Source organism: Lithobates pipiens, unplaced genomic scaffold (assembly GCF_037356315.1).
Source record: "Lithobates pipiens isolate NorthernLeopardFrog02 unplaced genomic scaffold, aLitPip1_a1.2 Scaffold_30, whole genome shotgun sequence".
NCBI classification, from domain to species: Eukaryota; Metazoa; Chordata; class Amphibia; order Anura; family Ranidae; genus Lithobates; species Lithobates pipiens.
Window position 1 is genome coordinate 6,705,489 of NW_027507791.1, and position 12,591 is coordinate 6,718,079.

Here is a 12,591-nt window from a genome sequence, read left to right on the forward strand (position 1 = left end):
TGAGGACTCATATTTGTAAATGCCTCCAGTGTTTACAATTGTGATTGGTCAACAGCAATCACATGGTATAGAGCCGCTCTGAAATTTTTACCTGTGTTCTGTCAGATTAGGCTACCCGTCAGAATTGCTAACAATACACAGAGAAGGGGGAAAGCACACATCTTGTTACAGCTTTCTTTTTTTTTTACCAAGAATATGTAGAATACAGATCGGCCTAAACTGAATTTTTTTTAGCTTCTTTTAAATGTAAATGGGGATATTTATTATAGCAAAAAGTACAAAATATTAAATTTTTTTCAAAATTGTCACGACCGCACAATTGTCAGTTAAAGCGACACAGTGCCGAATCGCAAAAAATGGCCCGGTCTTTCGGCAGCCAAATCTTCTGGGGCTGAAGTGGTTGAACAACGACATATGTGTTCCGGTGCATTCATGTGCATTTTTGATGCGTTTTACAGCATTCCAGTACAGTGGGTTTTACTTTTTATTTTTTAAATTTTTTTTTATTCTATTTTTTTTCTGGAATGCACTGGAACTGCAAGCATTGGTGTGAACTATGCCTTTGAAAACCATATAACCTACTTTTTATGTGTGTTTGATGCAGAAAAAACACACTGGCCTGCATGTGATGTGAGTTGGCCCTTACAATTATCTGTGCGGCTCCAAATCTCCTCTTCTTGGTCCCCCCCCCCCCCCCCCCCCACAACACTCCTAGCTCCTCCACTCTCTCTATGGGGGGAATTGTGTGGAACTTGGCCCCAGCCCCACCCCCTCATCATTGGCCAATGGCTCCTCAGCAAGGACAGTGAGACCAGGAAGTGAGGGGAGAGAAGAGCTGCAGACATGCACAACACTGGATGGAATGAGGGCTCAGATAAGTAAGGGGATAGGCAGGAATACTGAAGGGTGAGATCGTGTGATAGTGGTTTCTGTATATGGCTGCACCTTCCTGACCCACACCCACTATTTCTTACAAGGGTGTTGTTACATTGGAAGTGAAGGAAAATCTCTACAATGGGAGTCACAGACATAAGAATTCCTCCCCAGTCTATTCAAAAATAAAAAAATAAAAAGATAACTGAATCTCCTATTTCTCAGTGTCATTTCCTGTTTTTTAGACCAGTATTTAATCTGACTGATGACTGACACAATACAGACAGCAAGTTTCAGACCAGAAATGGGACAGGCTAACGTGTAATTCACGGGTCAGGCTATCCAATCAGTAAACAGTACTCTGGTTGAAGAAATGTGGAAGCTTCCATTATTTCTTTATTTTTCAAATACCTTGAATTGTTCATTCCATAAACCAAAATAATTGTTTTAACCTTTTTATTTTTATTTTATTTTATTATTTTTTTGTTTTTACTACTGCTGCTTGTTTCAGACAAGCGTAACCGAGGCAGAGCAGGGCGCTGTCAATCGTGCTTCATGTGATATTTGTCTCCTTCATACTGCTTAGTCAAAAAGTGGTAGGGGGGAGAAGGGAGGGGCTGTTAACCATCGGATCTCTGCTTCTACAGCTGGTAGTGAGATGGGTGACAAAATGCTAGCCTGGCTTAATGCAAAAAATAAATAAATAAATAAAACCCCTGTATGACCAACTTAAAGGGAAACTTTGGTTTTGTTTAACCACTTGCCCTCCAGAAGATTTACCCCTCTTCATGACCAAGCCAATTTCTGCGATATGGCACTGTTATTTTTAAGTGACAATTGCATGGTCATGCATCGCTGTGCATAAATTGCATTTATGTAATTTTTTTTTTCTTCACAAATAGAGCTTTCTTTTGGTGGTTTTTGATCACCACTGCATGTTGTTGTGTGTGTTTGTTTTTTTTTTGTGCTATAAAAAAGACAATTTCTGCATAAAATTTAGGCTAATATGTTTTCTGCTACATATGATTGGTAAAAAAATCCCAATAAGCACATAATGGTTTTCACGAGTTATAGTATCTACAAACTATGGGCTATACACTGGAATTTTTACATCTTTTTATACTAGTAATGGCGACGTTTAGCGACTTATAGCAGGACTGTGATATTGCAGTGGAAAGACGGACACTGACACTTTGTGGGAACCGGTTACTCTAACAGAGTGGTACTAAAAATATGCACATTCACTGTACTAATGACACTGGTTGCAGGGTGATCAAAGGGTTAAATGTGTGTCTAACCAATGTGTATACTATGTGTGCTGCTTTTACTAAGATAAGTGTTGGCTTTTATTCTCTGCTTTGCAGGGAAAGAAAATCCATCACCCCCCCCCCCCCCCATCAGAACGACTGAGTTCTGCATTGTTTACATATTATTATTATTATTATTATTATTATTATTATTATTATTATTATACAGGTTTTATATAGCGCCAACAGTTTGCTCAGCGCTTTACAACATGAGGGCAGACATTACAGTTACATTACAATTTGGTACAAGAGGAATCAGAGGGCCCTGCTCGTTAGAGCTTACAATCTAAAAAGGAAGGGGCAATTGATACAAAAGGTAATAGCTGTTGGGGATGAGCTGATGGAGGAAGTAGAACAGTGTTAGTTAGAAGCAGGATAGGCTTCTTTGAAGAGAAGGGTTTTCAGGGATAGTCTAAAGATGGATAGATTAGGGGACAGTCAGACAGATTGGGGTAGGGAGTTCCAAAGGATGGGAGAAGCTCTGGAGAAATCCTGGAGGCGAGCATGGGAGGAGGTGACAAGGGAGCTAGAGAGCAGGAGGTCTTGGGATGACCGAAGAGGGTGGCTTGGTTGGTATTTTGGGACTAGGTTAGTGATGTAGCTGGGGCCAGAGTTATGGATGGCTTTGTAAATTATTGTTAGTTCTTTGAATCTTATTCGTTGGGTGAGTGGAAGCCAGTGCAGGGATTGGCAGAGAGGGGTGGAGGACAATGAATGGCTGGTAAGGTGGATGAGTCTAGCAGCGGCATTCATTATGGACTGGAGGGGGGATAGTCTATGTAAAGGTAATCCAACGAGGAGGGAGTTGCAGTAGTCGAAGCGAGAGATGACCAGGGAGTGAATTAGAAGCTTGGTGGTGTCATTAGTTAAAAAGGGGCGTATTCTGGAAATGTTGCGGAGGCTAAGGCGGCACGATTTGGACTGGGCTTGTATGTGGGCCTGAAAGGACAGTTCGGAGTCTAAGGTTACCCCTAGCACCCTGGCATGTGGGGACGTACTGATAGATGTGCCATTGATCTTGACAGAGAAGTCAGGCGAAGGGGCACATGGGGGAGGAAATATTAAGAGCTGGGTTTTAGATAGATTACGTTTGAGGAAGTGGTGTGACATCCAGGCTGATATGTCTGTTAGTAGATCAGTGATGCGTGAGGAGATTGATGGGGTGAGCTGAGGGGTAGAGAGATAGATTTGGGTGTCATCAGCATATAAATGGTAGTGAAAGCCATAGGACGCTATCAGCTGACCCAGGGAGGACGTGTAGATTGAGAATAGTAGAGGTCCAAGGACAGAACCTTGAGGGACCCCAACGGAAAGGGGAGTTGGAGAAGAGGAAGTGGAGTTGTAAGTGACACTGAAGGTGCGATGAGATAGGTGAGATTCAAACCAACGGAGAGTGCAGCCATGGAGACCAAGCAAATTGAGTTTTTTGAGGAGGAGGGGGTGGTCAACTGTATCAAAGGCAGCAGAAAGGTCCAAGAGTATGGAATAATCACCGTTGGTTTTGGCTGTTAGTAAGTCGTTAGTGAGTTTTAGGAGGGTCGTTTCTGTGGAGTGCTGTGGGCGAAATCCAGACTGAAGAGGATCGAGAAGGTTATTTTCAATGAGGTGGTTGCTCAGTCGGTTGTAGACTAAACGTTCAAGGAGTTTGGAGGCAAAAGGGAGTAAAGAGATGGGTCTCAGGTTGTTAAGATTGGTGGGGTCTGAGACCTTTTTTGGTATGGGAGTGACTAGTGCATGTTTTAGAGGGTTGGGGAAGATGCCAGTAGAGAGTGAGAGGTTGAAGATATGCGTTAAGGAGTGTAGGATTGAGTCAGATGGTGACTGTAGTATTTGAGAAGGAACAGGGTCCAGGGGGGCAGGAGGTTAAGTGGGCATTAGAAAAAAAGTTTAGTGACTTCCTCTATAGTAGCTGGGTCAAAAGAGGAAAGTATTGATTGTGCAGGAGGACAGGGAGGGTAAGGTGAGGGAGATTTCTGTAGAGCGGAGATCTCGAGACGAAACATCTCAATCTTATTTTTGAAGTGATAAGCAATCTCCTGGGCAGTTAGTAAGTTAGTGGGTGGGGGTAATGGAGGACAAAGTAGAGTGGTAAAGGTAGAAAAGAGTTGACGGGGCCTGCGTGAGAGGGTGGTAATGAGAGTGATAAAGTAGGTCTGTTTGGCAGCGTGCAGGCAGGAATGGTATTTTTGGAGGGCAGATTTATATTAGCTGAAGTCTTGCTGTGACTTAGTTTTACGCCCCAGACGCTCAAGAGCACGGCTACGTTTTTTGAGGCTTCTGGTATTGTCTGTCTGCCAGGGTTGTAGCGGTCGGGGCCTGATTCTGTGCGTAGTAACGGGGACCAAGGTATCCAGGGTGGATGACAGCGAACTGTTGTAGACAGAAGTAGCCAAGTTGGGGCAGGACAAGGATGAGATTTTGTCGTAGAGACAATCTGTAGCAGAGAAAAGAAGAGAAGGGTTAAGATGGCAAAGATTTCTACAGGTAATAGTTTGGTAGTTGGAAGGTAAGGAGGAGGCAGACGAGGAGAGATTGAAACTAATAAGATGCTGATCAGATAGAGGCAAAGGAATATTGGAAAGGGTGTGCGGAGTGCATAGGTAGGAGAAGATGATGAGGTCAAGGCAGTTGCCAACAGAGTGAGTGGAAGCACTTGTCCATTGTTTTAGATCAAAAGAGGAGGTTAGGCTCAGCAGCTTAGAAGTAGCAGGAGTGTTAAGATTTAACAGGGATGTTGAAGTCACCAAGAATGAGTGTTGGAATTTCAGAGGAGAGAAAGTAGGGTAGCCAGGCAGAGAAGTCGTCAAGGAAGTTTGATAACGGTCCAGGGGGGCGATAGATCACAGCAATTCTCAATGAAACCGGAGAAAATAAGCGAATACAGAGAGCTTCAAATGAAGAGAACATATATGCAGAGCTCCGTCCTGTGTCTATCCTCTGCAATCAGCGGAAATAGTCTGCAGCCCCCTGGAACATGTGGTGTGTTGCAGGATGGGAGGGGAAGATGTATGTCTTTGTTGCCTATGTGAAGATTGCGGAAGTCGGCGCAGGTACTGATAAAAATCGCTCCACCAAAAATAAAAAATAAAAACTGTAATTCAGTTACAGACTCAGGGGAGGGAATGAACCAGCGGGACTTCACTTTTTTTAAGTGAATTTCCTCTTTAAAACTTTTGTTAACCCCAAAAAAAAAAAATGGCTCCTGCTCCTTTAGACCCCTTTCCCACCACACCGCCCATAGCGTCGTCGGTAAAAAAAATTTAGCGGCGTTTTACCGCTCGGATTTGTGGCGCATTTTGGCCGCTACCGGGTTGCTTTTACCCCCCGTTGGCGGCAGAGAAAGGGTTAAAACCGCCAGCAATACGCCGCAATAGCGGCGTTTTGGCGGCGGGATTACAGCGCTGCCCCATTGATTTCAATGGGGAGCAGCGGTGGAGGAGTGATACACACCACTCCTTTGTCGCTCCAAAGAAGCTGCTGGCAGGACTTTTCCCTGACGTCCTGCCAGCGCACCGCTGTAGTGTGAAAGCCCTTGGGCTTTCACACTACAGACAATGGTGCAGCTTTTTTAGGGCGGATTGCAGGCGCTATTTCTAACGCTATATCGCCCGCAAAACACCCTGGTGTGAAAGGGGTCTCAAAGCATATTATGCTGCTGTAAATACCTAATTTAAGAGCTGAGATTGCGATCATATGACCAGCTGCTGTATCTCTCAGAGGAGGAGAAAGCTGTCCAGTCATGTGATAGAAATCTCGGCATCGAATTGGGTATTTGCAGCATTTATTTTTATAAATCGTACACAGAGGGGGATACTACAATAGGAGGCAGTGCTGATAGTGTATACAGGTTAGAGTGGCTTAACAACCACTTTAATACTTTTGTAAGTGTCCCATTCAGAGTTTTTGTATGGATTGTAAACCGCATGTTTTTTTTTATTTTTTATTTTTATTCATAATGTATTGCATTACTAGCGCATTATGTGAACTTACCAGAAAACAAAGCATTCCAGCAATGTGATGTCATTGCTGGAGGCTGCTTCCATCTAAACCCAGTCTTCCTTCAGGGTCCGGACTCTGGCATTCACTGGCATTTACAGCACCGGATTCTGAAGAAATGACCGGATTACTAGGGATGCACCGAATGGATTTTTTGGTGCCGAAACCGATACCGAAAATGAAAAATACACTAGGCCGAAAACCGAAACGGCACCGATACCGAAAATGACTGTTTTTAAAAAATTATTTTTATACAGGAGGTGGTCAGAGACTGGGGACATGGTACAGGAGGTGGTCAGAGACTGGGGACATGGTACAGGAGGTGGTCAGAGACTGGGGACATGGTACAGGAGGTGGTCAGAGACTGGGGACATGGTACAGGAGGTGGTCAGAGACTGGGGACATGGTACAGGAGGTGGTCAGAGACTGGGGACATGGTACAGGAGGTGGTCAGAGACTGGGGACATGGTACAGGAGGTGGTCAGAGACTGGGGACATGGTACAGGAGGTGGTCAGAGACTGGGGACATGGTACAGGAGGTGGTCAGAGACTGGGGACATGGTACAGGAGGTGGTCAGAGACTGGGGACATGGTACAGGAGGTGGTCAGAGACTGGGGACATGGTACAGGAGGTGGTCAGAGACTGGGGACATGGTACAGGAGGTGGTCAGAGACTGGGGACATGGTACAGGAGGTGGTCAGAGACTGGGGACATGGTACAGGAGGTGGTCAGAGACTGGGGACATGGTACAGGAGGTGGTCAGAGACTGGGGACATGGTACAGGAGGTGGTCAGAGACTGGGGACATGGTACAGGAGGTGGTCAGAGACTGGGGACATGGTACAGGAGGTGGTCAGAGACTGGGGACATGGTTCAGGAGGTGGTCAGAGACTGGGGACATGGTTCAGGAGGTGGTCAGAGACTGGGGACATGGTTCAGGAGGTGGTCAGAGACTGGGGACATGGTTCAGGAGGTGGTCAGAGACTGGGGACATGGTACAGGAGGTGGTCAGAGACTGGGGACATGGTACAGGAGGTGGTCAGAGACTGGGGACATGGTTCAGGAGGTGGTCAGAGACTGGGGACATGGTTCAGGAGGTGGTCAGAGACTGGGGACATGGTTCAGGAGGTGGTCAGAGACTGGGGACATGGTTCAGGAGGTGGTCAGAGACTGGGGACATGGTTCAGGAGGTGGTCACAGACTGCATGCATGGTTCAGGAGGTGGTCAGAGACTGCATGCATGGTTCAGGAGGTGGTCAGAGACTGCATTCATGGTTCAGGAGGTGGTCAGAGACTGCATGCATGGTTCAGGAGGTGGTCAGAGACTGCATGCATGGTACAGGAGGTGGTCAGAGACTGGGGACGCGGTACAGGAGGTGGTCAGAGAACGTGGTGCAGCCAGTGTGCCTGTGCCCCATTGCAGCCAGTGTGCCTGTGCCCCATTGCAGCCAGTGTGTCCCATTGCAGCCAGCCTGTGCAGGGAAGAGAGCCGCCTCCGTCGCCTGTTTGATCACAGCGCCGGGAACATCACAGCTTTCATTTCAATAGCTGTGTGTTCCCGGCCACGCGCCGTCACACACAGCCCCTCCCCCTTGTTCGGGCACTTTGATAGACAGATCATCCGTCCAATCCTGCGGATGATCTGTCTATCTAAGTGTCCGGACAAGGGGGAGGGGCTGTGTGTGACGGCGCGCGGCCGGGAACACACAGCTATTGAAATGAAAGCTGTGATGTTCCCGGTGTCTTGTCTAATAACGTCCTCCATCGGATAGTGTCCGCTGTGTACTGCACATGCGCAGTACACAGCAACACAGATTCCGAAAATTGCCAAAGGATGAACGGCGCATGCGCCGTGAGTCCAGGTTCTATCCCCACTATCCAAGAGGACATAGAGTAGGAATAAAAAAGAGCCGAGCGCAGCGAGGCCGAGCCCGAAGCGTGGCAAGCGAAGCTCGCCCGCGAGGGGCCCTTTAATACTCACAACCCTATGTCCGCTTGGATGGTGGGGCTACCACCTCCACTCACGGCGCAGGCGCCGTTCAGCTTCGGAAATTTTCTTTGTCTGCTCCGTACTGCGCATGCGCAGTACGGGGCGGACGCTATATGATGGCCGGACACTATACGGCAGAACACCGGCGCTGTGATCAAACAGGCGGCGGAGGCGGCTCTCCTGCGCTATGCACCCCCCATGATGGGCGTCACCAGGGGCGGGGGGCGGAGCCCCGCCCCCACCCAGGCCACGCCCCATTTTCAGCTCCATTATCGGCCGTTTTTCTCTTTCGGCAAATTGCCGAAAAAGGGCATTTTCGGCCGAAATTTCGGTGCATCACTACGGATGACCGATCCGTTAGAACTCATGCACCAATGACATCATCGGCTGCATCCACAGTAAATATCTCCTACCTAAATGGTGCAAGTTTGGGAGATATTTACATTACCTATAGGTAAGACTTATTATAGGCTTACCTATAGTTGCAAGTACAGCATTAAAGTTTACAACCACTTTAATATGTTTAAATATAGTTAAAGGCAGCCCTCCTATCACGCATGCCATTAACACACAGCCTGTAGAAAAGCTTTGATTTTTAAAATATATATTCTGTACACTGATTACCATTAAGATATGGGAATGAGCCCTCAATATACTCCCTGTTTAGATACATTTTCAGAATGCTGTTTCTGGGTCCTAAATTGTTTGTTTTGCCTCCTAGCAAATCTATAGATCTTGTGATTGTTGTTGGCTATCATCCAATCTGTCCATGAAAGAATCTGGTTGTGTGAGGGCTGTGTGACCTAATCCTGTTTTCGGGTGTGTTCACCTCCTGTGATGTAGATGGGAGCTCAGCCCTGGGGACGGGCCCTCTGTGTTCCTGGGAGCGTCCGGTCCCTGGCAACTATCTTACTAGCACAATGATCCTGGAAACCGTGACGGGACTGCATGTGTACTAGAAGCCGGAGCTGTGTTTTTTATGAAATAGAGCCAATCTCCTATGATAGAGAAAGGAGAAAAATAAATGGTAAAAGTCAGTGGAGACATAAGACATTAAAAAGCCCTTCTACAAATTAAGTATTGGGACGCCTGCCTTTACATGCACATGAACTTTAATGACAACCCAGTCTTAGTCCATAGGGTTCAACATTGAGTTGGCTCACCCTTTGCAGCTATAACTGCTTCAACTCTTCTGGGAAGGCCGTCCACAAGGTTTAGGAGTGTGTCTATGGGAATGTTTGATCATTCTTCAAGAAGAGCATTTGTGTGGTCAGGCACTGATGTTGGACGAGAAGGCCTGGCTCAGTCTCCTCTCCTAATTCATCCCAAAGGTGTTCTATGGGGGGGGGGGGGGGGTTGAGGTCAGCACTCTGTGCAGGCTAGTCAAGTTCCTCCACCCCAAACTTGCTCATCCTTTATGGGCCTTGCTTTGTGCACTGGTGTGCAGTCATATTGAAAAAGGAAGGGGCCATCTCCAAACTGTTCCCACAAAGTTAGGAGCATGAAATTGTCCAAAATATCTTGGTATGCTGACGCCTTAAAGAGGAAGTAAACCCCTTCAAACCACTTTGACCTACAGGTAAGCCTAGATTAAGGCTTACCTGTAGGTCCAAGCAATATCTCCTAAACCTATATGGTTTAGGAGATATTTGCCCGAAAATGGGCACCGCTGTCTACGGCGCATGCGCCGTAGACAGCGGCGCGCAGTCGCACTAAATGCGGCAAGTCCAAGAATGGATTTGCCTAATTTGTCGACTCCCGTGCGCATGCGCGGGAGTGACGTCATCGTGGCTTCGCCGAATGGCAGCGGCGGAGCTGCGAGACGCGATTCCCGTGCGCATGCGCGGGAGTGACGTCATCGCGGCTTCGCCGCTGTCATTGGTCGGAGCTGCGAGACGCCACCAGCAAGATGAATGCGGCGGACTACAGGGATCAGCGGCGACTTCGCTGGCTCCTGTGTCAGGTAAGTGACACATAATGAGCTACTATGCTACTATAGTCCATTATGCTTTACCTTTGCAGGGAAAAAAAGAGGAAGTAAACCCATCAGGGTTTACTTCCTCTTTAAAGCGGAGTTCTCTTCACTGAAACTAAGGGGCCAAGCCCAACCCCTGAGAACCCCCCTCCCCACCACCACCACCTTAATCCCCCCCTCCACCAAATGATTTGGTCAAACATTCCCATAGACACACTCCTAAACCTTGTGGACGGCCTTCCCAGAAGAGTTGAAGCTGTTATAGCCGCAAAGGGTGGGCCAACTCAATACTGAACCATACGGACTAAGACTGGGATGTAATTCAAGTTCATGTTCATATTCTCTATATCTCTTTGAAAGTAAAAGAATATCCCAAATTGTGAGTTTTCCCCAGAAAAGTAATAGAGGTGAAATCTTACAATGGGGCACTAGTTATGGTGACCTGGGGAGTCCCCCAGGGATTTCCTTAATTTGCAAAGATTTCCTCTCACTTCCTGTTTTGGCTGTTGGACATGAAATAAAGTTAAATCTCCCTAAGGGGACGCAGATGGCAAAAAGTAAACAGACCAGGGTTTGTATTGATGTCTGTGCCCCGTTTGATTCACCCTCTGTCGTGTTTACCATTATCATTGAGCCCTCGTTTGTACTGAACGTGGGTTTGCTGAACTCGCACAATTTTAAACCCACGTTCAGTGCTGGGGGGGGGGGGGGGGGGGGCAATTTGAAAGCGATCTGTGCAGGTTCATGCACAGATGTCTATTAAAATTGCCCCCGAAGTCGCCAAAAGTAGTGCAGGAATTTAGTGTGGCGCCACAGTCGATTGGGACAGTGCCGTTGCCGGCAATAGGCTGGGATTTGACATGTGAAATAATGCTGATGTGAATGGGTGCCAAAAGTAAAAGAAAATCACAATTTTTTTTTCTTTTCCCCAGGAAAGTAATAGAGGGGGAATCTTTCAATGAGGATGCTAGTTCAGGTGACCTGGTGGTCCCCAAGGAATTACCTTAATTTGCTGGTATTTCCTCACACTTCCTGTTTTGGTTAGAGGACAGGAAGTGAAGGGAAATCTCTGCAAAGGGACACAGGGGCTATAACCCTCCCTTACTCTATTCAAAGTGGGGAAAAAAGTTTGCCTAGTCTAGCTTAAACTGGTCATGTATGGCTGGATTTTCATTTGAACATTCGTAGAGAAATTCTAAAAAAATCAATTGTGAGAACGTTCTTTCTTGCCATCATTGATTGATGAAATTTCATCCAGACCTGGTACCCGAATGGTATCTTGGAAATGAGCGCTCTCGTTAAGTATGCATTGTTTTTCCCAAATGAAAACCACATTCACAAATTTTCCATCCTGCCTCTGAGTTTTCTGCTCGCTTTGTTTAAATATGAACATTGATTTTTGACTCCGCTAACCACTTGAAAATCGAGTGAATGTTCAGAAAACAAACATTATTAAAGCAAAATTCTACAGGTGTATGGCCAGCTTTAGAAATGCCTGTCCTCTGGGCTCTCAATGCTCTGCAGCTGAATGGATGTTAGACGTTAGATGTTCCAAACTATAGAGAATGTAAAATGTTCTTAATACTGGTAAATGTTTTTTTTTAAATGTTTGTTTATTTTTGGTGAATTCTGCAGGTTTTCGATTGATTGACTGCAATGAATGATGAGGTCACCGCTATAAAGGCTGACAGGACAGTGCCACACCCGCAGATTGAGGATCTTGTTCTGTGGCCCTAGAAGTAAGTGGCAGCCTGTTGGGTATATTAGAGAGCAGCTCCAAAGACATGCTGCTACGTTAGATGGCCCCTGTTCTAAATTGTCACTAGTATGTGCATGTAAACCTATGAGATAGGAACCCTAGATTGTAAGCTCCTCCAGGGAAGGGACTGATGAGATTTTACATGTAAAGCACTGCGTAAATTGTTGACTCTCTATAAATGCCTGTAGCATTAATAACTTACAAATGTCAACTTTTTTTTTCCTCCCCTGTAGTCCAGCTTTAATCACTAAGAATCCTTAAACGATAAGTTAATCAACATTTATTCTCACCCAGGTTGCTGCAGCATTGATTCCCCCCCCCCCCCCCCCATCAGCTCTGCAGTGATAACTGAGTGATCAATCATCACTGATCAGAGAGCTGGTGACTGTCATCCTCCAGCTCTCTGCACTGCTCCTCTAGTGCTTGGCTGTGGAGGGGGCCGGAGGGGCTAGCTCAGGTTCTCGGCAGATTGCTAAGAGGCTGAGCCAGGTGGCACATGGTTGGGATCTTTTCAGAGCCTTGACAGGCTCAGTGATGTCAGCCAACAGCAGGCTTTAGCAGAATGAACTGCACTCCTGTGATCCATAGAAGTATGGCCAAAAAAGTTTGGCTATACTTCTACTTTCAGGACTGGTTCACGCTGCTGCAATGTCCAAGATCGCATGTCATTCACACTGCAGTGCAAATCACA

The 12,591-nt window shown here is 46.5% G+C and overlaps 1 protein-coding gene across 4 annotated transcripts in view; it reads left to right on the plus strand.

Annotated features, from left to right (window-relative positions):
* The window catches only part of CEP128 (centrosomal protein 128), a 373,597-nt gene that overhangs the window by 7,653 nt on the left and 353,353 nt on the right, over nt 1–12,591 (plus strand). For all 4 annotated transcript variants that reach the window (XM_077463576.1, XM_077463578.1, XM_077463577.1 and 1 more), the window contains exon 2: nt 11,777–11,880. The gene's annotated coding sequence lies outside the window, so the exon portion shown is untranslated. The remainder of the gene's footprint in view (nt 1–11,776; nt 11,881–12,591) is intronic.